The following is a 27,674-nucleotide window of genomic DNA, read 5'->3' as shown; positions in this document are numbered from 1 at the left end:
GGCCCATTAAAAATATCTCAGGACATTTGCACCTATATGTCCCAAAACCATTCTGAAAATGTAACAAGATCCTTAAAGCCCTTTTTTTGTGGCCTCTCTAAAAAATTCCCAGTCTTCCTCAAAACATTCTATGGATTTACAGGAAATACGGCAAAGTACGATGCACCCACACAACCGTTCTAGCTCCAAGTGCACTTTTAAAGGAGATCCCTCCCATTTGCCCCGACTTCCGTTTTGCAACTTGGAGCAGTCGCAGTGTACGTGAAGTAGAGTCCTTACTTGCAAAACTAGGATTAAATACAAAATAAATAAAAAAAAACCCAAACAACAGGTAAAAAAAGGATTTGCACGAGGGCTTACAAACCATGCTCAAATTGCTCACGGGCTTCCGGACACTTGGACCACTCCAAACGCCACTGTTCAACTAGAATCAGCACAGTATCAAGATATCCCACGTATTTTTTAATGTTGCTACAGAAAATCCCTGAACTCCCAAAATTTATCAGGCGTAAAACATATCAGCCATAAATTAAAGTCAACCGTCTACGCAGATGCCGGCCTCAAGATCTACTCAAGAACTAGATGTGCTTTAGACAAACTGACCCACTCGTTCCAACTCTGAATCCATGACAGAAATCACACAAAAAGTCATTTGGAAATTACTTTTTTCGAAGGAAAGGAGGCTTTTTGTCCCAGAGACAACACGCCAACGCTGACTTAGCTTCCACATAGCAAAAACGTGCCGGTATTTCTGTAACATGCGTACCGTAACTCGGACACCCCGGCGTGCGGGGTCTCACATGGCCTTCTCCACCTCTTGAGGACCATTCACACGCTTTCATACTCTGGGTAAAATTTACAAGTAAAATCTGTTATAATGAGCATCAAGTTCCACGATCACGAACACCGGATCGGCAGGCGAATGGGTGCCCAACGGTACAAATCTGATTGCTTTTCCGACAAATTATTATTCTACGCTGCACATTTACGCGAGCTTTGTACTCTTCTTCCAGGTCCATGCCAAATGCTAGAGAACAGATGCCGCCCGATATGGCTCCTGGCCTAATAGGTCTTTTGGTTGGGTTTTTTTTGGTGGTTGTTTTTATTATTTTTTTTTTTTTTTTTAAAACAAACCTGAACTGGCAGAGAAAGTTTATATGTCAGATTAGGACTTTGTATCTCTTAATCACAGTTTTATAACGTATACTAGATTTATTACAGTTAGATTTATTGTATCATCAAACAACAGCCGAAGAAAGTAATATTTCTGCAGTTTTAGGTGGGCTCTAACACATCCTAATTAGGTAGGATAACAGAAAAACCTGGCAGGCTGCTGTGAATAATAATTCCCCCAAACATACCAATCATCAGTTTGATAGCAAACACGATATGTTAAAGGGAACAGCTAATGCTTTTGGTGGCTCTGAAAAAATGTTTAATGTTCAGATATAAACAGACTGCTGCATTTATCCACGGAAAACAGAAGTCTGGCTACAGAAACAATAAATCTCCTACAACAGAAATATCGTCACCAGTCCTTTTATTTTTCCCTCTATCACAAGAAATCTGGACACATGTTTTGCCAGCATGTGTGCACACAGACAGCGATGCCATTTTTATTTTTTTTAATTGCTGCTTAAGAATTGTCCTTTTTTTAATGGCCATAACGGTTTAAAAACAAAGTAAATTGTAATGACCCAACTTGGGAACGCGTAATTTTTTAATTACGCCCAAAAAACCTGAAGGCGCGTACTTTGAAAAGTTTTGTTACAATTCTGCTTTACATCTGTATTAACTCTCTCAAAAATAAAATGAACTCCTGTGTGTGATACACAATTTTTCATTACGCTTTGCAACCGACACGGGGAGTCCCTCAATCTGGCAAACCTACCTCTGAACTCAGCTGCTATGGGACTGCTGTCACGGTGGCTCTGGGGACAGACAACACCCCGTAGCCCAGGAAAGTGCCGATACACCAAATCCACCACTTCTCCAACTGCATCCAGGTCGATTAAGACAGTGAGGCATCAATGCCACCAAGGCTGCTTTGACTTATCAACTCAGAGGTGCTGAAGCAAGTGAAGAAGGTGCTATCCAGGTGCGCCAGGGGAGGGTTAGGATGGACATTAGGAAAAATTTTTTACACCAAAAGGGTTGTCAAACATTGGAACGGGGTGCCCAGGGCAGTGGTTGAGGCACCATCCCTGGAGGTATTTAAAAGCCGGGCAGACGTGGTGCTGAGAGATATGGGTTAGTGATGGTTTTTGTCAGAGTCAGGTTGATGGTTGGACTCGGTGATCTGAAAGGTCCCTTCCAACCCAGGCAATTCGCTGATGCTTTGAAATCCAACCACTCCAACCAGGCAAACTCCTGGATTTGTGAGGTTTCAGCAGACTTCACTCAATACCAAATCTACCCTGTGAGCAGCTTCCAGAAGTGGAATTTTAATCCAGGGCTTCACAAAACGTTGCTGCCGGTGGCCGCTCTTCTATTACAGCGTTCTCCAAAAGCTCTTCCCCAAGCCATGGCGGGTCTACCCCAAACGGCTGTGAGGCTCAGTAAGACTACAGCCAACGAAGAGTTATGTATAGCCCTTTAGAAATGGTTTATAAAGGAAAACTCGTAACATAAATTAGTGGTTCCCGTACGTCGAGCATGCAGGAATGACCAATGTTGAATGACCTTCTGCTTAAGAATCTATTAGACATCAATTTCAATCAAAATGAACATTTTCTCATCCTTTAAAAAGAAGAAAAAAGAAGAGTTTTCTTGAACCGTATCAACTAATTGCTCTAAACACTCCTATTTGCTCTTTCACATCTTCACTTGAGAGATGGGGTCCAATATTGTAATGGGCACAATACAAATGAGCCCTTATTAAAGGCCTCCTACTATCTGACAATCTGCAATTAGGAATTCTTTCTAACCTTTTGAATTTAAAGGAAAACGTTTTTTAAATTAAATGCATACGCTTTGTTGTAATATATTTCAAAATGAAAGTTATCTCATTTTCTGCATTTTCACCTGTGTCTCTAAATTGCTATTATTTAAATGTGCCCTTTTTTATTATAAGATTCAATAATCTATGTCAAATGTGAACTTGCATAAAAAATTATCTGTAATTCTACCTAATGAACCTTCGTACTGATTTCCCATATGATCAAGTTTTGCTAGTTTCCCTTCCAGCCATTTAAAACAAGAGATGCTTCTCATGTTCATCTTTTAACTCGACTGCTTTGCTTTTAATCTCAAGAATACAGCTTCATTTCCAAATACTAAAAAAAATAATTTTTCCTTCCCTCATCTGAATTGTTTTCCATAGCTCAGGCGATAAATATTTGTATTCTGTACTTCAGCTTTAGTGACCTGATTTATGGCAACAGTCTCTGTCTTTCCGTGCCAATTTGAGAGTATGAAGCATAAAAGATGACAAAGCCAGTTTGAAATTTTCTGAAGAAAAAGAATTACAACCCTGAAAGGGAAAGGAGGGGGGGAATCCAACAACAAAACAAAACCACCCAAAACCTTAGCTAAAAATAACAGTTACTGTCTACTTATCTGAGTACCCAGTCCCCAGAAACGCCAAGCACAGTCCTGAGTACTATTACAAAATAAGCTGCAGATGAAGCCCATTTGTTGGTTTTGCCTGGAGCAAAGTAGTATTTAATTACTGAACTATGAATCTCCTCCCCAAAGTCATATGCTGCGTGACCCAGGAGACTGGGATTCCGGATGTTACAGCAGAGACGAGCGACGGTGTATTTCCAGGGCTATGGCTACAAAGCTGCAAACTTCTATGCTTTCTAGAGTTAAAAATACATCTTCCTGGACCGCTATAGGGCATCTTGCAGTGATTTTGTAAATCCCTAGACTGACTAAAGAAATCGGGATATTTCTGGTACCGACACTTTATTCAACGCTCTTTAGGTTCTTCAACCTCTTTTTTTTTTCCTCGTTACAGTGCAACACAGGAAGAAATTATGTGTTTGGGGGAGATTTTCCTCCCTATTTCCTGTATCAGAATAGCAAAAAGGTATTGTATTTTAAACACTTTTCAACTCTTTGGGGAACAAGGAAAATAGACATTTCTTTCCAGGCACAACTTTTCTGCATGGCAGTTACAACCCTGTTGAAATGGAGGTAGTTCTGATATATCTTCAGGAGCAAATATGTTATTCCTTTAAAACTTAAAAGCCAAACCCAGCTGCTCCAGACATGCACGCGTGTGGCAGTAAAACCACCAGCAGAAAGTCCTGCCTCCATTTTGACTACTTCTTGAAAGCCATCCCTACCCGATTCCCCACAAGATGCCAAACCCAAACATCCCATCTCGCCCCCCGTGAAGGCAGCCAAGGAGAGGGCTTTCAATCACAGAGCTCGAGTTCACCGACGCTGGCAAACTAGGATTAAATGAAAACTGTCCAGAACTAGTAGTTACAAAGTTAAGTCACCACCCTCTTTCGATACTTAAAAAATTTTCAGAGCACACCAGGAAATACAACCAAACATCATGAAATTCCCCTTGATCAAACACCTAACGCAGACCAAAGTAATTTTTCGGAAAGGAAGAACCCGTGGCTTGATGGGATGACCCATGGGTTAGACTGTCCTACTCACACACAAGCTGGGCAGATGCCTACAGCAGCAAAACTGGAAACGCGGCATTTCTAAACCCAATTAGAAAGAGATAGCTTCTGATTGATGAGCACAATTAGCACGTTTACCTGGGGAAGCAGCAGGATAGGTTTGGCCAGTACAGATAACTTCACAAGATGACCTGCAAAGTCCATCTTCCAGGCTCTGTACGCTAAACATATCTAACTGTAACGGAGAGGGAAGTACCAACAAATAGTTGTTATTACTCCAGCGAGAGATGTCTGTCCCCCAAAAGGGAACATTTTCTTATTGGAGGGGCCATCACGGGAACAGCGGTAACATCAAGCAAGCCGTAGAGCTTCCATTCTGAGGCCATTAGAAGGACGTACCTTTAGACAGAGTCACAATCCTTCAGTAATACCTAGTTTAAATAAATTAAGACTTTGGCAACCAAACTCATAGACCCTGTCTCAAGAAGGCTTTGTGAAATTGTCAAATGGCTTTACTAAGTGCTAAAATAACGGCCTACTAATAATCTCTGGATCTAGCCACAGAATAGCGGTAGGTTGGTGGAATCCAGTGCAAGAAAGATGAAAACTGGAAGAAGCATTACCTGCTAGTTGTTTAAAATCCCATGCAATATACCTCTTCGGCGAGCACCCAGTTTTAAGCGTGCAACTATACGACTGCTGACCTCCTCTGCGGCATTAAAACCTTAGCAAAAAATTAATTATGGATGAACGTGGGAGCACACCCGTTAATCCTCGCTTGGATCAAACTGTGTAAAAATTTCACAGAAAAAAACCTGATTAAGAAGAGCTCTTGAGTTGGTCAAAATGAGACGTATGAAGAGCTTCTGTTGAAACTAAGGTAGGGGAGGGTCAACGTCAAAAAAAATGTCTTCTATTTGAGATCATGCACCATTGAAAATAAGCACAACTTCTACGGTTCAAGCTTCTTCATCAAGAACATGTAGAAATTAAACAGTTAAACAAAGTTAAAGATCTCCATACTGTGCTAACTTTCGGCTCTCAGCTGATTTATTCTCATTTTCACTGCTGGAAAACCCACCGAATAACGTGGCCTGTAAGTCTGATCAAGAACATTCCATTTTTTCCAATACGTTGTTCCTGATGTTCCCACAATAGATCATTCAGGGCTCTAAGGGACCGTGTCAATTGAATTGAATGATGTGGTCGCCTGCTGGTACATAAATGCAAAGGCAAAGCTGAGGGGGTTTATTTTCAAAACAGGAGACATTGATCCTGTGACAATGTTCCATTACCCTGACTTTATTTCTATTAGAGACAGTGATTACATCTACATCAATCGCTTGAGCTGATGGATATTGGTGCACTAACAGTGACACAGTTTTTCACTACGCTGCTGCTGCCGCTGCCCTGCATACTGATGGTTCACCAAAAAAAAGATTCATTCCGAGCTTGGACTAATGCTACTTATTTGTCAATGAAAAACTACTAAAGCTTGGACACACTTTTGCAATTATTGAGTTTTCAACTGGCTGTGGTTTTGGGTTTTTTTGGTCTTCTGGAAATCTTATTGTGGAACGGTTATTAGTGACCGTGCAGCCTGGCACGGATTCTATTTGTTATGATTGAAATATTTATATCGCTACCTCATGGTAATAAAACAGCATATGTAGTTCTTACGAGCATCTGCGGAAAGATCTCTCTGCACTCCTACAACAGCATCCCTATCTTGACTGGGGATTTTTTCATACGAGTGTACAGATTCCTCTTCCATTTCCCCGTACCGCCACCCTTTTACAGCTTCTACCGTACTTGTTATCTTTCCCAAGCTGGTGATCCGTCTTCTGGCTTTCAGCTCTTGATCTGACATATGATCTGGAGCCTGTGGTCACGCATTTGCCCTGGTTTTCACCTCTTCACCATGCGCTGCCTACCCGTAACTCTGCACTCCCGAATTCATCTCCCCAGCCGCTTCCGTGAGCGCTGGCTTTATCTGTACTTCCTTCAGTCATTTCTTTTTCCTACGTTCTTCTTTCCCTTCTTTTTCACTACAACACATGAGTTGCTGACATTTTGCACAAATAAACTCTGGTGGTTGAAAAACATTCAATTCATCTTCAACAACGGTGATTTCTATTCCAACGAAGCCCTGTTCTTTTTATTTGTCCTTGTTTGTTTAGCCTTGTGCCCCGAGTCACGCCTGAAGTGCCTGCAGGAGAAAGGCCTTTGTCTGACTGGCTTCAGTGTATTTACTGCAGTGGGTTCCCTCAGTCTTGATTAGGAAGTTTTTTTAATGCTGCCATAACAACAACAAATTGAGGTGTTTTGGAGTTATACCTGCGCAGATAACAAAGCAAGGCAGAGATGGGAGTTAGCAGCATCCGAACGAGTGCAGAAACCGGGACAACAGGATACTGCTGGAGCCGGCCAGCATCTTCTCCTGGCACCCCTCTGCCCCATGTCGACGTCTACAACTGAGGTTGGGTGGGCACCTCCTCGCTGAAGTCCATTCCGTACTGCACATCTACATTTTTTCCAAAAACCAAAAGCAAAACAAAATGACCCCAAATCTTCCTCTATGGTGTGCCCTGGTACTCGCGAGGCTGTAGGTACCCGAGCGGCCCCTGCCTACGGCATCCGAGAGCCTTCAGCTGTACTGCAAGGAATTTTGCTAGAGACCAAGTTTTGAAACACCCATTAGGGGCCCCCGCTGCCTCATGGTTTCAGATTGCGTCTTTTTTGTGAAATGTCAGGTTTGTATGTTTGGGGTCTGGTTCTTCTTTCCCAGTGAACAACTGAAGACAAACTAGAACCAAACACTGACACTGGGCTGGACACAGGCAGCTACACCAACACGACCTTTTCCAACAAAGGATCCACTTGTTCGCCCTGCCATTGGTGTAGGAGCCTGAATACCCTCACCTCAGGTTTTTAAGCACCTACAAAGCTAATATCGAGTGCAGGCTTTATTTTCAGCGTAGAAGTTGACGGAACTGCCCCATAAAAAAATACTAAAAACATAAACTGAGCAGAAGAAGCATTTTCTGCAGTGGAAGACCCAGGAGAAAGGGTGCTCTATGAACCCAGCTGGAGTGAAGAATTTAGAACACTGAGCACCTTCCTCAACTCCTACATTACTTTAGAAAAAGATCTTGGATTATCAGGCATCGCAGATCACTTCTGCAGTGTCGGGGATATAAACATGCAGTTTGATGAGGGGGGAAAAGAAGAGAGATAGTAACGAGGTGCTCTGTTCACCGAGCGGGTGAAGAGGGTTTGATCTATTCCAAACGCAAATAAACCCAGCTTATTTCCCCATTGTTAAACCTAGTCTTATATGCCTTTCCCATGCGAAAATAAGTTTTGGAATTATGTACTCTGGCAGCATCTAGTTTGGGGATAACAAATAATTTTTCTGAAATTCCTTTGTGAGTGCACGAAAGCTGCCAATTTTTTCCTGAGGCAGACGCCTTGTTGAATACTAACAGCTCTGAGTCCACTGTTTATGAAAAATGAAGGATGAAATGTAAAACCCCTGTAAGAAAATACCACAAAGGGGTGAAAAAAAAAAGAAAAAAAACAACCTAACAACCTCAAAGGACACAGAGAAGATCCTTCAGCTACAATTTATTACAATTTCAAGTCAGGAAAATACAAACTGTTAACAACGAAGGATATCATCTCCAGCTTCAGTGGCCGTTTATCAAGCACAACTACATCAGCACCTACTACTTACTAAAGAGGAGGCCAGATTGATCTATTTATTTTTTAAATTGGGATGAAGAAAAAGCAAACAGTGCCCTTTGGATAGGGAAAACAATTAATTAATTGTACTATGAATGCAGGGTTTTGTTGTGGCTTTTTTTAATAAAAAAAATCTGACTACTTCTGACTACTTGGGTCGAGGCCAATATTAGCGATGAGCTGCGGACTGATAGCAAAGAGGTAGATTGGTACTTATGAATGTTAATAGTAGAAATACACTGTGCTTTAGACATGTTTTTCCCTATTAACCCAGATACTAAACTTTTTGAGAATCTAACTGCAGTCAGACAGCAGAATTTGGTCTTGAAAATATGTGCTAAATAACATTCATCGTATTTAGCGTTCACAGTTCTCCACAGCCATGAATCATAACCTAAAGCCTGGAATAAATTAAATGTAAACTGACAAGTTCTTTCTAGCCCCAAGATGTTCACCTAAAAGATTTAAAGATGTGCGACTCATGATTGACTGCAGCATTATGCATGAATGTAGAATTTTACAGAAGGCTTAAGAAAGTTTACCTTCAGATTAAACACTCAGCTCTTTCCTTTACCCAAGCATTTTCACCGTCCAGCCCCGTCTACTAAAGCAGCCTGAAACAAGCCTGAGGGAATTTGCAAGTAAATAACCATCAGGAGTTCAAGACCTTAAAAAAAACCACCCCAAACCCCACCTTTCACAAAAATAATAGATAACATGCTTCTCAATGTTAAAAAAAGAACAACATGTGAATCTACATTAGGTATGTCTACTCCCACGCTCCTCCACTATGCCCACCTTCTTAGACCACTAATCTGCGGAACAAGACATCCTTTCCTCGTAACCAGTCCACCGATACCACCTTCTTTTATCCCCAAATAAAACCAAATGCAACAGCAGCATTAGAAAGTGCAAACCAGAGCTTGGAGTCTTTAAAAGTTGTCTTAGAACTGTAGCATTTTTGTTCAAGAATAATGCAATTGCAGTCTCTGACCTTAAAAGAGCTACCGATGCAAACATGATCAAGTGCAAAAGGGCAGTATGAAACCACCTTCACCTATGCTGTTTTTTTTTTAATTAAAGATTAATTAGCAGGAAGAAAATATTAAATCAGAGCATTCCTCAGAAAAGAGAGATGTACTAATTAAAATGAATTTAACGCTTACAAGTTTATTTTAGAAAAAGGACCATTGAAGTGCATTAGAAACCAACTGTACTTACTTCAGCACCTCAAGACTTAACTTCAGGTGGACTTTGAAATTAGGTAGCTAAATTTTCCAGAAGCATCTAAGTCACTTAGAAGCCTTATTGGAATTGATTTCTAATAAAGAACAGGATGTGAAGTACTTGCCTTTCCTGGGTACTTCCTAAAACCAAGTTGACGCGTCTCTCAAAACCCATGAAATAAATTAAGAAACAAACACTGTCTGACAAACGATATCTTTGGCATTCAAAGAGTCAAAGCTCCTCTGATCTGTTGACTTTAAATCAAGTATTACAGGAAGAGTTTAATATCCAAGATCTTAGTCCTCCTAAGGGGACTGGGCACGGCCATTCATGAACACGAGCGATTGCAGCCACAGACAGCTCGTGCCGATTCATTTGTCTTAGGCTGGGACACAGCACGATCAACGTACTTGTCCTATTTTCTAGTTACAACCTAACATAACAAAAACATGAGACCAATGTAAAATACTCATTGCTTCTTTCACTGCCCTATATACAAATCTGCAATACAGATGCAATCTATTAAGAAGTAATAGAGAAATAAATCAACAGCAACGCATGCAACATCTTGGTAAAGATGTAAGGAGTAAAGAATACTGCTTTACTTTTACTGAAATAAACCACTGGGCATTCCTCCGCCACCATTCTGTCATTGTTGGTCTCTCAGGGCTGTCATCGCCTCCACCACGCGTGGTCTAGGAGGCAGCGAGGCAATAACCAAAGACTGGGAGGCAATGGCCTGACTTGCAGAGCCCATGGCCCAGCTTCCACCATGGGACTGGACGCTCAAATACACAAGAAGTTGAGTTGCAGACACGAGACCCTTGCCAGGACACAGGCAGCTCTGACACAAACACCTCGCCCCCAGTAACTCCGCAAGAAGGGCCAGATTGTTTTCCAAGCCTGCAAATATCTCTTTCCTTGATTTATATAATTTTCAATTTCTGCTACAATAACCACCTTCAATGCAGACATTCAGTCTACGCATCTCTACATCCTACTCTGTACCACACGGCAAAGTTTGACTGCGTAAATTGTCACAAGCAAAAACCATACTGTCTAGGCCTTAGTGCCGTGCATTTTGGCAGAGAATGTCTCCATCTATATTAGCTATACCCGAATTTCCGTAAGAAATAGTATTGATTTTTCCCTTCAAGTATATACACTTCATGAAAACCTCACTCATGCCTCCGAAGGTTGTCTAGACATAAAGTTGGTCCCCGTTCCTGCCTTCAGCATCTGCTTATTTTTTCTCTAAATGACGCTATATCAAAGGTCTTTTGGCAGAATATTAAGAATAGTGTATCTGCTGAGGTGACATGCCTCTAATACATAGAAAAGACATGCAATACAGTCATCATCCTTGACCAGATTTTCCATACCCTGCAATATATCTTTTTTTCTTTTTTACTGGGAGCGGTTCCAATGTCTGAATCATCAAGAGCAGTCTTTTCTTCTACAAAACGCCCTGAAAAAATAAAAAACAAGCTTCTTTCCTTGTCTGTTGAAAATAGAATATTTTACCTAACTCAAATTATCCTAGACTAAGGACAACTTTGAATGAATGCCAAGTTCTGATACTTCATGAGTGTTTAAGTCTAGAGGCATATTTGTACTACATTGAAAGAAAAATTCCCAGAGATCCGATGAACATGTCTGCCGCAACGCAGCCCCAGGTGGCTCCTACACCTTGTAAAGTCACCTGTATCTGTAGAAACAATTGCATTGTTGAGCTTAGAAGATTAAAGAAGTGTACCAAATGTTCTTCTTGCTAATTTGGCACCGTACAGAGGGTCTGGCTCATACAAGGAACCAGAACACACCTGTAGAGGGACAGGCAATGAGTTTCAAAAAAAATCTTCCAAGATGGTTTAAAAGAACACTATTTTTGCTTTTCTGTATAGCACACAGGATATAAAAAAAAGCTATACCAAAGCAGCCTGTGGTATATAAAGGTTTTGTTTTGTGAGGGAAGCATCCTTCAAAAGCTCTATGCAAATGCTTGCATGAGTGCCCCTGCCACACATAAAAACCTTAAAATTTAAAACAGTTGGCTTTGTACAGTGGAAGCAGGAGAGTCTACTGAAGAAACTCTTATCAAATAGGCTGAAAGTCAGAAAGGATCCAATTAAGATAAAAAGTTCAAACCCAGGACATTTCCTCTTCTTTCTGACTGCTTAGGCCAACATCAGGCATCTGTTCTCACTAATTTTTGAATTAATCCCCTTTGAAGCAAACTATTGAGAACCCAGAGACACATCATCTGGCCGATAAGGATCCCCCTCCCTCCATTAGGAAGTGCTGTTGTGGATTAAAGAGTCTCCTCTACTGGCGCAGTTGGCAACCTGACGATAGCTTTGTGTAGAGAAAACAGTTTTGCTTAGTCAAGTTAAAACATCGGCAGAGATGGGAATACATCATGTCTTGTAACTGCGGGCTACCATTACATAGGCAGCTGCACTGAAATGCTCCTCAAACTGTCCCACAAATGACCTCTGTCTTCTGCAGAATTAAGCGATCACAGTAACTACTGCTGCTAGTTCAGATTTAAAGAAATTAGACAGGATGGCTCTTCAAAAAAAAGAAAGGTTATCTTTACCTCAAACACCGGAATAACAGGTTCCACGCCTGAAAAATTCTGCTCACCCACTTCCAGTAACAGGAGCATTATTTGAAAATAAAGAGATGAGAGAGAGAGAGAGAAGTCCCTGACTTCTGCAGATGACATTATACTTTAATAAGTACCGCACAAATTGCTCACAACATTTTGAAAAATTTTCAGTATTTCTCAGACTCCAAAGAGCTCCCATCATCTTTCTTTTCTTACAATATTTATAAAGCTGTGATGTCTTTACTTTGCAGAATTGCCGCTTAAGATTCTTGAGTGATGCTACTCAAAACTTCACAGTGCCATTTCTCTCGTATCAGTCTGAAAGCCTATTTTCTCCCTCTCCAAGATTAAGAAACTCTAATGCAAGTCTACAGGCATTATTTGTGAGTGCTCGAAGTGTTATGTACCTGTAGGGCTGGAAACCGTTCAGTGTGAATTGTACCACACCCAAGTATTTTAGATAGACCGATCTCGAACAAGTCTGATGAGGAGAGGCTGAGGGACCTGGGGGTGTTCAGCCTGGAGAAGAGGAGGCTGAGGGGAGACCTTCTCGCTCTCTACAGCTCCCTGAAAGGAGGGGGTAGCCAGGGGGGGTCGGGCTCTTCTCCCAGGGAACAGGCCATGGCACAAGAGGAAACGGCCTCAAGTTGCGCCAGGGGAGGGTTAGACTAGATATTAGAAAAACTTTCTTCACGGAAAAGGTTATCAAGCATTGGACCAGGCTGCCCAGGGCAGTGGTGGAACCACCATCCCTGGAGGTATTTAAAAGCCGGGCAGACGTGGTGCTGAGGGACATGGGTTAGTGGTGGATTTGTCACAATTAGGTTGATGGTTGGACTCAGTGATCTTAAACGTTTTTTCCAACCTAGACAATTCTATGATTCTAATGCAATGACAGCAGGGAAAATGGCTTCAGTCTTTACACCAATTCACTTGCAGCTTCAAACAGTATCCTTTTGCTTCCCTATTTTATCAGCCTCCAGAGCCTTCCCAAGCAAGCTCCCCCCCGTATCTCCAACACAAAAAGATCTTAAGGTTCTTAAGTTGACTGAAGAATCCCATTAAGAAGTTCTTGTGTACCTCACCTTGTTTTTTAGAAAACAGAAGAAAAAAATAAAAAGAGCTTGTGAAAGTATATGTAGATCCAGATCAATCCAGAAGAATATTTAAACATATTCTAGACCCACTGACTTCAATCGCTTAAGTGATTTGTTGGAGCAGAGCCAGCACAAGAGTTCCCTGCAAGAGCAAGGCCATAAAGAACAGTTGGCGATATCCTTCTCTACCTTGTGCGCGTCTCCTTGCAAGATAAAGTTTGTTAAAACAAACTCCCTCTGGCTTTGAGTGCCCTCTATAGACCTAAAATAGTACACAAATAGAGCTTGCTAAAAACTTCAAGGGATTGTGACGTTTTTTTTATTAAAAAAAAAAAAAGAGGGGGGGGGAAGAAAAGACATCTGCTACACCCACAAGACATTTGTTAAATTACAGCATATATTAAAAATTCTACAGATATAAATGTGGTATCAGTTATCTGCTGGGGAAGAACAAATACTCAATTGTGCTCTTGCACAGCACTTAAGCATGGCTGGTGGTAGGCTGGTTCGGAATGAATTTTCCCTTTATTAGAGAAAGTAAGGTAATCTCTGCTGCCTTGTAACTCTAGCCACGGAGAACAGGTAAGAAAAAAAGTTTAAGGAAAGTACGCAAAAATCAAAAGAAATTGCACACATGCCGTTGCATACATTTAAAGAAAACAATTGCAAAATGGTGACTATACATTACATATAAGAAGAGGAGACTAGTAACAGCTCACGGTCTGGATATTTGCCCTCTGAACCACAAATTCATATTTCTCTTTAGGAAGCCAAGACTTCGGTACTTGAAAGAAAAACATTCTATAATCAAAACATAGTAACTTTTCCCCCATTTTTAAAAAATGATACACTCTAAGGCAATCGTGGCTCCACGTTTCAAGTAGACAATACAGTTTTTCCAAGGTGTTTTGTTAAAAGGTCTATTTATTAATATTTCCATGCTGCTATTTGGTGTTATATCATAACAACTCTCAGTGAAATGGATATGGATTTACACGTGAGACAACAACAGCTCCAAAAGGAGCTGTTAAAGACCATTGACTAAAATAACACTTAATGTAAAGATTCAGCGGGCTGCAGAACCCGATACCTAACAAACACTGTAAACGCACGTCATTGCAATTACTAATACTAAATCGTACCAAACTCTCACTCCACTTTTATGACAAAAAAAAAATAAAATAGATAAATCATTGAGTGTCCTTACCAGAACTACTCTCTGAAACCCCACAAAATTGAGATGTGGCAGCAGTACAGCCCTTGGTATTACACCACCTGTAACACAAACCATATTATGATAGTTTCTATCAATATTGATTTTAAAGGACGAAAAAAGGATAAAAGCTGTTTTTCTACCAGTCTTTTACTGAAAGCATTAAAACAACATTCAGTTTCCTACTGATTACAATATATGCTTAGATAAGAAAATAACCAAACAAAAATTAAAGACCACCTTTTGATTACTTACATGGAATAAGTTTTAAAAATTACAGGCACAGTTTCAACTCTCTTCTCGCTCTCTTAGTTGAAAACAAAACCCCAGCACTGAATAGAGCATTAGCTTTAATGGAGTTTCTGTTCTTTTTGGTTGCTCTTATTGACAAAAGGGAACTTTATGAGAATCCAGATTAAAGTTTACAAATGGCTGAGTATTGACGCGGTAGCTTATTTTAGTGTTAGCTAAAGCATACAACTAAAATGACTCAAAAGTAAGATAAAAAACAGGGAACACAAGGCCGTGATCAAACCAGCCTGTGTTCTCAAAATTGAGCATTTTGGATCTGAATTTAATACCAACAAATTAAAAAGAACATGTTATACGAAAGAATCCCTAAAATACCTTTGTGGAGTAAATTTCCCCAAACCTTAAACACTCCCTAGGAGTTAAGAACGTTACGCGCCTGTGATCAGAACAATTACCGATCCTACACTTGTATAATACAGTGGTTGCTACCACCGATATTCAGTACAGATTAAATCATTAGAGAGTAATTTTACATAAACCAAGGGATTAAAGAGAAAGGTTTGAAGGTAAGAACGCAGAAACACTGTGTGTGCACTGCAAGAAAAGTGTTCACATACCCAAAAAATGCTTTTTGAGGCAGGACATACTTAATCGTAAACCAGCTAACCCTGCCCTAAGTGGAAGAGGATCAGGAAAAGAGCAAACTATTTTTAAATACTAAACTCCAGCCACAAAGGCTCACCAAATACATTACAAATAACACTGAAACTTCCCAAAGACCTCCTCAAAACAAGGACTAAATCCAAGGAAGGCAACACATGCCTTAAACAGCACGTAGCATTTCAGACTTTCCATCTTAAAAATAATCACTGACCTCCAAGAAACCCTCCGCTATTTAGTCTGTTACTAAGCTGAATAAGACTTGAAAATATTTTTTTTTTCCTTGTTTTGATTGAGGAACTACAGAATATTTTGGTCAGCGATCATTTTCCGTGCTTAAATTCCCAAGAGATTCAAATAAACGTCTCCTCCCTCTTTTCCGCAGAGCCCGGGGCGGCCAAGGGGGCATCAGGCTCCAACAGCACGGGCAGGGCCCCGGGCGAGAGAAGGGAGGATGCGATGAACACTGATGGCACTATGCTCCTCCACGGGTAGGGAAACTGTTTGATTACTATTTCATTAATATTTAATTAATATTTACATATTAACGGTTCTCCCTTTTGGAGTAAGAAGATATAAGGTACTGTGACCTAGAGGTGTGAGCAGTAAATACTACAAAGCATCACTTAGAGATCACCAGCTGCTTCATAACAAAAAAGTTAGTTAATTCATTACTACGTTTCTATGAAAAATACTCCAGTGCCACCACCCTGGATTTGAAAAGCATCTTGGTCCTTCTCTGGAGCAACACTTACCGAGAGCAGCTCACAAGAGAAGTGAAAAGGTCCTGACCGTGTATTAATGAAATTTTAATTCTCTCCTGAGCTATTATGTACTGCCTTGATCATTTCTGCAAACCTAATTGTATATATCACTGTATTGCTAAAATGTAATTTGAAAAAAAATAAATAATCAGAAGCAAAGTTTAAAACACTTATAAAATTTTAACTCCAAGATGACTGATAGCGCAAAAGGTCGTTAAAAGGGGATGCTGATCCTGCTGGCTAAACAAACAGGAGGGAGCCATTAAGTTTCAACACTTATATGCTTTGAACTTTGTGCGTTTTATGTTTATATTAAGTATTTTTCATTCATTTAGAGTGAACTGTCTCAAGTAAATAACTGATATTACCCCCCAAAATGATGCCACACAGGAGAACGGCCCGGGAGAGCAGCGTACCGTCACTCCCTCAGCAGAAGCTGCTTTAAGAGGAATTCCTTTCCTCTCCACAATTCCCAACAGATCGTACACAAACACACAACATACACAGAACACCAGAAATTCAGCATTGTGTCAGCCTCCCTGCAACAAGCAGAAAACCCATGTACAGGTAACTCATTTGCCATGGGACGGAGAGGGCTGAGGGGCGCAGGGCAAGAATGAAATGTGTGGCCCAACTTGACAGCTCTTTTAAGAATGACTAAGTGCAAAAGTAATTTTTCAGGTGGATCCTAGGAACCAGCTACTTCTGCAGCCACTTGCATCACACAGTGTGAACATCAGAGTATCCCCTAAATTATATTTATCTTGGAAACACTTTTATCCAGTTTCAAAATTAATAAATAAGACTAAAATTTATTGCATGTGCTGCAAAGACTTACACGTTACATAGAGAGATATGTTCCCTTTACTATTTTTTTTTCTATATAAGTTAGCAACGTGAACAGAATTTGTAGCACATAGGATAAAAGCTTCACATTTAATTATATTCCTACCAAGCGACGTGATGAAATGAAGCACATCACAGGGTGCTCCCTACAATCCCAGGGTAGAACTTCCCATACTCTATCCGCTCTTCACACTTTCTTTCTGCAATAATGCCATGGATTGCTTCCTAGTTACATGCTTAGTCTTTTAGTTTTCTTTCTTACGAGATGCCTACCTGCATGTATTTCAGAGAATCTAAAAAGAATCAAACCGCAAAGCTACAGTCTCATTAAAGAAAAAAATAAGAGTTGGACGAGGAGGGGAAGGGCTAAAGAGATTTAGCGGCCTCAGGGAAAGGACAAGAAGAGAAAACACTGCGAAAACGTGGATGATTTTGAGAACCCAACATTTTACATGACGCTAACTGGCAAGCTTAATGACTGTATCTGTTACTAAAATGCTCAAACTCTGTAAGAATTTGTGCATCGTGGCATGAAATCTTTCCCACTGCAGCTTAAAATATCTATGCATTTAAAAACCACATACAAAAATACACATTACTTCCCCATTTCAAAATTAATTACAGGGCAGGAATTTTATCACACTACCACCGATGCACGTGATGATGCCACATGTAAAGATACTGCCCTTGTTTTGGCAACAGAAATGGTGAATTTAAAAAGATTCTGTGAAAATGTCACGCTCTTTCTGGAAGTAGCTGGTTAGTACTGCTGAAGCTGGAGGATGGGTACCCGACGAGGCCACCCTGGATTCACCTTGATCAGCACCGAGCCCTATTGACCCATTTCACAGGTATTTTCCACAACCTCTTTCATTTTGCTAACTGAAAGAAACACAAGGCAGACTGCACCTTGTATTTCTTGAAATTAAAGGAACAGAGCTAACCGAACTAGACTGACTCAATCTCTTAAAATGATAGCTTTGCTTGCAACCCTCCTAAGCTCGTGGGTAGCAATTTTCATTACAGGTTCTTCTCTTCCATAACATGAAATTGAAATCCTTACTACTAGTAGATTGGGACTTCTTAAGTCAATGCAATTTTTTTAAAAAATAATCAAAAATGGATTTTTTTTTAACAAACCAGTAGCATTTCTTTTTTGAATGACTGTCTAGGGTACTTGCTTGTTTTGATATTAAATCATGTATACTTAGGGAAAAAAGACAAAAAAGTAAATTATGTGCATATAAAAAGTACTGATGTGCATGGCATAAATTGGATGTGGCCCATCAGGGAGAGAGAAACGATCTACTTTTAGGAAGTATTGTTTACTGCTGGCTTCCCCGCCACACCACCTGTTAATAGTATTTGCTGTCGTTTTCTTTCTGTATGACTATAGCAAAGGCTGCTAGTAAGGCGATGAAATGCGTGCGTGCAGAAAAAGAATTCGGTATAATCTGACATTAAATAAAAATGTAAGTCTCTCTCTTGAACCTGAGGCAATGCATGAGATGGCAGAGATCTTCAGAGAGCCCACTGCAGGAATAAAACCTTATTTTTAGTCTGGCCTATGAGCACAGCATAATTTCTGCCTGCTTCTCCCTCCATTTGCATAAACCCAAATCTTAGCACTGAGATATTTGATCTGCTCGTTACCATTTAGTCCCACTAATCCCTCGATTTCAAAGACCATCCAACCAACAAATGTCACCAGCAGAGAAACTGAAACCCAAGTAATACGTTAAGGGCTGGTTCATCTACAAAAACAAGATTTACTTTTCCATTTTTTCCTCTGCAAATGTCCCTTTTTGCCACACCTGAGAGAAAAACCCAACTAACAAAAGAGGCAGCTTAGACAAAAGCAAAGTCTTGGGTTGAAAAATTCACATCGTTCTGCAAAACTTAAGCAAACCTGTTTAATTTTCCAGTAGGACTGTACCGATTGCTAAATATTTTGTCATAATCCAGCAGTTTACACACTGTACAGCCAAACACAGCATCAGAAGATAAACTGACAAGAAATCATTTATCGCACGCAAAGTTTAAGATCACAACTCACCCAATTTATGATCCCAAAGTAAACATGATAAAAGTGGTATTTCCTTGATAATAGCAGAAATCGTGATTTCAGGAGAAAACAGAAACACTCATTGCAGAGTAAGACTCCAAAACCATGAACAGCCCTAATCCCACCGAAAGGGACTGAATGAGACTACTCGGACACTGAAAAATGTATGCAGGGAAGTTTGAGCATTACAAAACCTTAAAAATCTTTGGGCCATAACCATACTTAAGTGAAAAAAAAAAAAAAAAAAAAGGAAAATTTTAGTCCATAAATTTATAGCCCAGACAACTAACATTTTCCATAAAGCTCCCCCAGCAGATGACAACCAGACATGGATTATAACGCCACAGACACACAAAGCTTCAGTGGTGTTGCATCTTCACGTCTAACTGTACTATTAAACATTACCTGTTAGCAAAACAATTATTCCACATTCTGAAAATGAAACTATGAATTTTAAGATTTTTATCTGTAAAACGCTAATGTTCTGCTTTGACTAACTCAAGGCAACGTTGCAAGTGAACGCGCATCTTTTCTTCTCTCCCTTATCCACTGTCACATTTCCATAATTCATCTTTTTAACGATTTAAGAAGTCCTGGTGGTGCTCAAAAAGTCTTATATTTGAGCAGCTGCTGAGGGCACACCAAGGAAGAAGCAGCATGTACATCCATAGGAGCTTTGACCGGTGCGTTTATTGAGCAGATGAGTTTTTGAGCTTTATTGTGTTGTGCATTCTTCACTTGGGACATGTCTTTGAAACACTAAATTAAAACAACAAAGGAGTTAAAGAACTGGACCACAGCGACCTGCATTTCCTATCATCCCATTATGCTTCATGGATGGAAGACAGGCTTTTTTTTTTTTCTTCCTTTTTTTCCCTTTAGTATTTTGTAGCATACCTCCAAGGAGCCAATGCATATTGCTGTTTTTCATACATTGTTTATGTACTGTCTGCCACAGGACACTACTCCTATATGTTTCTATAAAGTTACTTGGTCCGACTATTTTGGAAACAAGGCACTGAAATTCCCATTCCTTCTATTTGAGAGATATTCCAGTTCTTTGGCCCGATCACAGTTCAAACTGCTTGGCTTAAAGCCTTTAGGTTTTATATGTACCTTCTCAGTGAAAAAAAATCAAACACAGGGATGGTTTTTACCAAACTGAAGGGCAGAAGGATTTCATTTTTGAAAGGTTGCCTCCGCTAGTATTGTTTCACGACTGCTGTCGCAAATGCTACAGGCACTACTTTGCATGCTCATTAAAAATGATCTCTGGAGCTTGCATCTCTTTTTCCTGAAAAAACAGCCTTCAAAATGTAAGCCACTCAAAAGCAATGGTTAAAGCTGGTCTTATTCCTCATTCCTGAAAATCCTCAGTTTTACCATTTTAAAATTTAGTAAGTAATTTTATTTTTTTTCCTTGCCATTCTACACAGAACCTATAGCAGCTTATCTTATGGCAACCAACATCATCGCTGTCACCATTCCCAGAGCAGAAGGCTGCTACATACTTTACATGCCTTTGACTTCACGACCGGAGGTTCATCCACATCCAAAATACGGAAAACAAGCGACCTTCATCTTTTCCTTTACCCCCATTAATTCAGTGCCACCACGTTCTCCCAGGAGAAGAGCTGAAACACAGCAAGCAACAACAGCCACAGACGCTCGGAAATCAGGTCTGTCCTCGTCGCTCTTGGACCATGAGAAGGGAAGAGGCAAACCACCGGGCACTGACCGTGTCTTGCAGGAACATCAGCTCCTTTCAAATAAATATCAAGTGGGACTTCTGGGATGGAGCACACACCTCAAACTGGGCTTTCATTTCCTTGGGCATGCTTGGAAAAACAGTGGGATTTGGTCCCAAATTGGACTGAAAGCCGGTTATATCATAATTACGTCATATCTAATTAAAGTCCGTATCACTAAAATAGAGACTTGCCAATGTAGATACAAACGTCATGTGGCAGCCACAGTGGTTGTCAACCCTGCAGCTGGAAGATAGCTCAGGATGTGAAAGCATAATAAAGCCACTGAGTAAATAGCCTGATTTCTAGAATTTAGGCAATTTTGCTTTATTTTATAGCATCGTAGTAACACTTTACTAGAGGCAGAGACAGGTTCTTGGATTGCAGAGTTGCAATTCAATAGGTATATGGAGTTACAACACAGATCGCTCTTGCACTCTCTCAGGAGATTCGAGTTAAGTTCTTGGCTCAGGCTTGCAGTGAAAATAAACAGACAGCATTAATCTAGTCACCATTTATGCATAAATTACATTAAAAAAACCCCAAACCTTACTATATTAAATGACAGCCCAAAAGACTGTGAATGCATCCAGCAGGACTAACATCAGAACAACAACAAAAAAAAAAAAAGGTGCCTGACAAAGTCTTTAAAGTAGCTCTTGTAGTTTGTGTATCATCTACTTACGGAGACAAAAAAAAAATAATCATCTCGGGACAGATGGATTCACAAAGTCAACAAAACAACTCAAACCAGGCTTACCAACGCCCCCGGTCCTCCTCTACGGAAAAGCTTTTGACGAGGAAATAAGAGTCTATTTTTCTCCAATTTTGGAAGTATTGCAGCTGTATATTGCTTAATAATTTAGTTTATTAAAGGCAACAACTGTCAAAATCTATACAAACTAATTTGTCGTGCAGCAATCCTACATTATCGGAATCTTGTTATAATCTGACTAATGCACACTATCGCTTTCTAACCATGCCGATAATTGCTTTCTTGGCTGTACGGGCCTAAAGACAGTAATCCAAAACATCTCCCAATTACACTGAAAAATATGCACGTTTGCGGAAAGTTGCATTACTTAATTCTCAGACTTGATGGGCCTTTAATAATACGAGATTAAAAAACGTTTGCAAAAGAACACTGATTTTTGGTGCTATTCAGCAAGTTACATATTTGTGTAGGAAAATGCCTACACATGCGTAAACACCAAAGAAGCACATATTGAGATACTTATGGAACATGAGACAGGCTCAAGGAAAAAAGGTGAAAAAATAAAACCTCATTTAGATGGAAGAACATATTCCAAGTCTATACATCGAAACCAACAAGAAACCCAGTTATTAAAAAGCCCTGTACCTCAACACCTATGTAGGTGTGACAGTTATTCATGAATTTAACTTGTTTACTTCCAACACATGCAACTGTCTCTTGCCCTTGCCTTCAATCCTTCAGGGGCGTTGGAAGCTCCTCGAATTTGTGGGTAAATCGGCAGCAGTTCAAAACACGAGAACTTTGCACAGGAATCATTGCTTCATGTTCCCAGAGCACGCTATTTAACAGACGCTTTCCCTGCGGTACCAGGACTGGCATACAGGTAATTTTTAAGATGCTTTAAGTGTTGCGACCTGCTATTTTAGTACTTTGACAAATACAGTTGACTATTTTTGATAGAAAAGATTAGCACGTAAATATTACAAGGACAAGCAGGATTGCCTGGATGCAGATACACTTCTTAGCAGAGGAGAAAACACTGACGTTGCCACTTGAAATGCAAGAGAATTTTTGTAAGTTTTTAACATATTAGAGATTTTCTTTTAAACTACTACAGAATCTTAAAATTTGTCTATAAATCTTGGCAGATGAAGTGTGCACCTTGTGGCGGATTCTCGTGACTACAGTGAAACCAACAGGATTACGTTACAAATAGGACAATATGAAATAAGCACATGCAGAGACACAGTATTTCCCAAGTCACGTGGAACTGAAGAGAGAACCAAGTACAAAAAGTGCAAAACAAACCACTGACAGTCGCTCCCAACACATCTCAAGCCACCTGTGAAACAAGAAATACCAGGCTTCAAGCGTCCTGCGGAGTTTAAACGTGGGCCTCATCATCTGCCTTCATCTACAGCTCTCATCACGGGAGCAGGCGGGTGCTGTGGTGGTGCCAGCTCCTCCTCAGACCACTGGGAACTGGGCAAACCCTTCCAGCTGCATTTTAGCAATGGAGAATAACTGAACCTCAAGAGCTTCTTGAAACGGCCGGGATCCCAAGCGATGCCTGGAACACCAGTCTCCCCAGCTATCTCTACCAGTAACAGCTCGCTCTATCAGTAACACAAGTTGTTTGGGGTTGGTTCCCTGCCCAGAGCTCTACTGTGCACAGTAAAGAACAGAAGAGCCAGGGGAGAAAAAAAAAAAAAAAAAAAAAATAAAACCACCTTAAAATTGAAATCTTTGGCTATCTGCAAGAAAATGGAAGCAAGAAGCTTGCTGCAGAGAGTCTGTCCGTCCTTAACGGTTTCTTTCAGAAGCGTGAGGCTGTGCATTACGCTGAAACACATGCGGAGACCCAGCTTTGGGGAGACCGGCAGGAGATAAAATACAAAGAGCTCATCACCTTTGGAAGGACCCTGGCAGTTGCCAGGAGGGCTCCGAAAGCTCCGAGCCCCGCACTATGATTCCTTTAGCGTCAGTATCATGCCTGTAGCAGCGTACCCTCCAAAGCACAGCGTATTAAAAGGCAGAAAAGTACATCTGCTTCTTGTTAGACACTTGGCACTAATATGGGCTTTTCCTCACGCTTGCAACCAACGCCAAGACCTTAATGCAGCAGATGCAGCGTGCGGTGGAAGGTACCGCTGATGCTTCCACTGACAGGTGAGTTTCACAGGTAACAGCCAGCAGGGTTTTAATCCAGCAACGGCAAACGCTTTCTAGGACACAGCTTAAGCCCTCGAGGACAGCCAGCTAAAAGAATAATATAAACTCTATAGATGGTGGGGGAACAATTTTTGTTCCCTACGAGTGAAGCACTCACAGCAAAGTTATCCGCACGAGAGGGAGGAGATACGAAGACGACACACCAAATTCCGCAGCCGGCAGTCACAGCCTGCGGTATCGCAGCATTGTGCTGTCGAGTTTAGCGGAATGCATTTAAAAACGTTTGGATAGGTGACAAAACAGATCGAAAAATATCAAGCACATGGCAAAGTACAATGCCTCTCTCACACATTATATTTTTATTATAAATTCATGTAAGAATTCATTGAAAGGACAAGTATCACATACACTTATTAATTTACAGATGAGTGGAAGTGGGAGAGAGAAGGCAGGAGGAAAGGTGAAAAGGCAGAAGAGGTACAATCCTATGCGGAATTTTTTCCCATCAGAGCAAACCAGAACATAAGATCTCTTTGGTACAGTAACACCTGTGCTATTAGAAGTGACGGGCACTTGAATGCATGTTTTACTCTGATCCCAAAGGATCAAGCTTCTTGTGAGATGCCCCTTCTCATTTTATTCCTCTTCAGTTTGTCTATGAGCTACCCCCTTCCAACGGAGACCAAAAAACTGCCCTATATTTTACTCTATACGCAGGAAAACGCATAGTACTGATGCTGATTTAGGACTCACAAATGGAGGTGCCATGTAGGCAACGCATCATTGGCTTTTCACTTAGGCCTTGGTTCAAGAGGGAGGTTTTTCTTAAAATAGTCGAAGTGCCATTACTTTGAAATCACCATCCTCAGAAAGTGGTTTTGAGAAATACGACCAACTTCGCTGTCAAGCTTTTGATTGCAAAGGCACATCAGCGTGAATGTTACTGGAGCAAAAGTTTCAGAATTAAACATATATGCAAAGGAGGATACACAGCATAGATGAATAATATATGCCTATAAATAAGCAGAAAAATAGACTTAAAATATCCACATAACTATTAATTAGTTATTAATATTAGATCTCTGGTCTATTTCCCTTCAAATTAGCAATTAGCCACCCACTAGCAAAATGTCAATTGCAAAACAAGAGACTATATTTATAGTACAACCTACTTTGAGTTTTGAGATACATGTCAGCCACTTCTAAATTACAATACCCCTATTGTGTGCCTTCTCAAATTAACACCTAACTTTCATTATAGGCAACTATACCTACAAAAGTCACGTTAGATTTTAATAGCCTTTATTACATCACATAAGCTGGTGCAAGCATTTTTCCACACAGAAGCCTACACAGAGAGAAAGAAAAAAGAAAAGCATGAAGGGATTCATCGGTATGAAGTTGGGTTAGACATTGGCACAGATGTGTCTCCCAAGGTCCTGTGCAGCTGCGATGCTGGAGGAGTGAGCGTCCAGGAGATGGTCATAGGAAATTCTTGGCTCTGATTTTATTGTTTCCCATCCAGAGACTAGCTTTGATTGCTAGTACTACAGGCACCGCACGGTGAAATGCACTACAACATACTACCTCATCTTTAGACTGTAGTCACACGGAAGGGTCTCCAAGAAAGGGGAAACAACGTCTCTAAGAATGTGTCTTAGCAATCAGTGGGGAAGGTGTATGCGCCTGCGTAAGACACCCTGCACAAAACCACGCTGGGTCCACACCAAATCCCCTGGCTACCTACCGAAACGCAGAGGTCCCTCTATGGCCTCCCCGGCCTCAATTCTATCATGGAAAAACCACGTACAATCGGTGTGGGATGCCTCTTCTCTGCAGCTTTTGCAAATGACGTAATTCAGGACTTCTCTGGCCAAACTAGACCATGTTGGGGAACGTGGTCTAGTGGGAGGTGTCCCTGCCCAAGGCAGGGGGGATTGGAACTAGATGATCTTTAAGGTCCCTTCCAACCCAAACCTTTCTATGACTCCATGATTTTCGAGGTCAAAAGTCATCGTGGTAAGTTCCATTTTTAAAGAACACATCCTATTCCACTGAGTTTTCTTCTGGTTTGTGTGACATGATTTGCCTTGAACACAATTCTCCTCCCTTTCTCTCTCCAGATGCCTGACACTATCTGCAGAAAACGCAGAAAAAAGAGCATCCTGCAGAGGTTGCCTGAAGATGGAGAGCTGGCAGGAGAAACCCTGGCAATAAAACACACTAAATCGCCTCAAGCCTTCTGCTGAGAGGGGAGTGGGACTCATTGTTCAGGGTACGTCTGCCGTAGAGAGGAAACAAAAACAGAGAAAGAATTACACAGAAACAGTTCTCTAAACAAACTTGAGACTAAGGAACACCTTCTCCTCAACAAGAGGTGACCTGTGCTCACATTTTGGTGGATAATAGTCTATTTTATGGATTTATAGCAGATTAATTTGGAATACTCAGAAATGTCTGGAAGATAGACTTGAAGCGAAACACTAATCATTGCTGCTCATCTTTCCTCTTGATATGAAATCACATCACTTTCCATCAGCTTGCAGGAGCACGCTCCTCCTAATAATGCCTTTTCCAGAGCTTTCTTCTACAGCCTAGCTCTTTTATTCTTGTAAAAAATAAAAAAATCCCCCTCCCAGCCTCAAGATTTGCACAAAACCAGGGGCCCTGTGCCAGCTGTTTAATTTCTCATGTATTTATGCATACCAAAGTATTTGTACGAAGAAATCAATTGTAGCTGCAACTAATTTTGCACGTTGCCGATTCACCTTTAAATCCATGGGGAGTGAAAAGAATCCTGAATTATTAAGATCAGTGTTTGCTAGCCGGGAACACGACTGTCTATGTTTTTCCATTTCCTAAATTTTGCTTTTATCTTGAAATTCACTTTAACACTACACCTATTAAAAACTTAGAGGAGTCAAAATTGAGAAAAGGAAACAAGAGCTGCAAGAAGAAACAAAATACGAAGCCAGCTGGGATCCAAAGCCACTTTCATCACATGGGATATTTTTATATCCGTTGTACATTTTATTTTTTCTAATAACTGTCACACACGTAAGCAGGAAAGCTGCGAGGTACTTTAAAAGGACATAAGAAAGCAAAGATGAACGCAGCCCCATCCATCCCTTGCTGGGCTTTTCCTTTATATATGCTGAAAATATTTAAACCTCAAGGAGATCATTTAAAAATTTTCAGGATTAGGGTGGGCTCGACCAGCTGAGGGAAAGTCTCCACCATCAGCAGATTTCGTTCAAACAATAATGGCTGTGGGGATCCCACATGTCCTACAGCTCTGAATAAAAACTGGAGCCCAGCTATCAATAAGCAACTTCGCCTCTGTCGCCGTAACACCGCACACGTCTCCTGCCTTATAACAAACCAGCACCAAATCAAGACCTACTTTGTATCTTCTGATTTTTCTCCGATTCCAAATCAGTTTACTGCAACAGCTTATCTTAAAACATGCAAGCGCTACCAGCAGAAGGAAGAGATTATATTAATTTAAAGATTGTTTTTTAGTTACACTTATCCTAGGCAAAGCTGGCATTAGAGGGAAGGACATTTGACATGATTTTTACGGTTTAATTACTCTTAATAGAAATAGGGATAGAATTTAGAGGTTTGGGTATGTCATGGAGATGACGGCAAGTGGTTTTCTGGGAAGTCCTGGCTCATACAGACCACTCAAAAAAAAATCCACAACAAAAACTTCTTCAAATCACAGAAAAAGAAAAAGCAAGTAACTGACAACTAACCCCTGTTGCTGATGGCTGAACACCCATTTCTCTACATACTGTATCTTCAGACGATTATTTCATATCCCACAGGTTCCCGGCCGCTGCTGAGGGCCGCTTTCCACCAGAGAAACCACAGACTTCACGGTCAGTCTGGGTGGTAAGAGGGTTCCCCCTCAAAGATGCCAGGGAAGCTGCATTTCCACTGCCCTTACCCAAATTAATTCAGTTAACATA

General features: G+C 40.7%; 1 protein-coding gene across 4 annotated transcripts in view; it reads right to left on the bottom strand.

The window, feature by feature from the left end:
* Window positions 1–27,674, bottom strand: part of TBL1XR1 (TBL1X/Y related 1) — a 117,009-nt gene that overhangs the window by 21,191 nt on the left and 68,144 nt on the right. For 2 of the 4 annotated variants that reach the window (XM_074590575.1, XM_074590576.1), the window contains one exon: window positions 14,473–14,540. The exons of the other annotated variants lie outside the window; for them this stretch is intronic. The gene's annotated coding sequence lies outside the window, so the exon portion shown is untranslated. The remainder of the gene's footprint in view (window positions 1–14,472; window positions 14,541–27,674) is intronic. 4 annotated transcript variants of the gene reach the window in all.

The sequence above is a fragment of the Larus michahellis genome, chromosome 6 (genome assembly GCF_964199755.1).
Source record: "Larus michahellis chromosome 6, bLarMic1.1, whole genome shotgun sequence".
Lineage (NCBI taxonomy): Eukaryota > Metazoa > Chordata > Aves > Charadriiformes > Laridae > Larus > Larus michahellis.
This window is presented reverse-complemented; position numbering and strand designations above follow the sequence as displayed.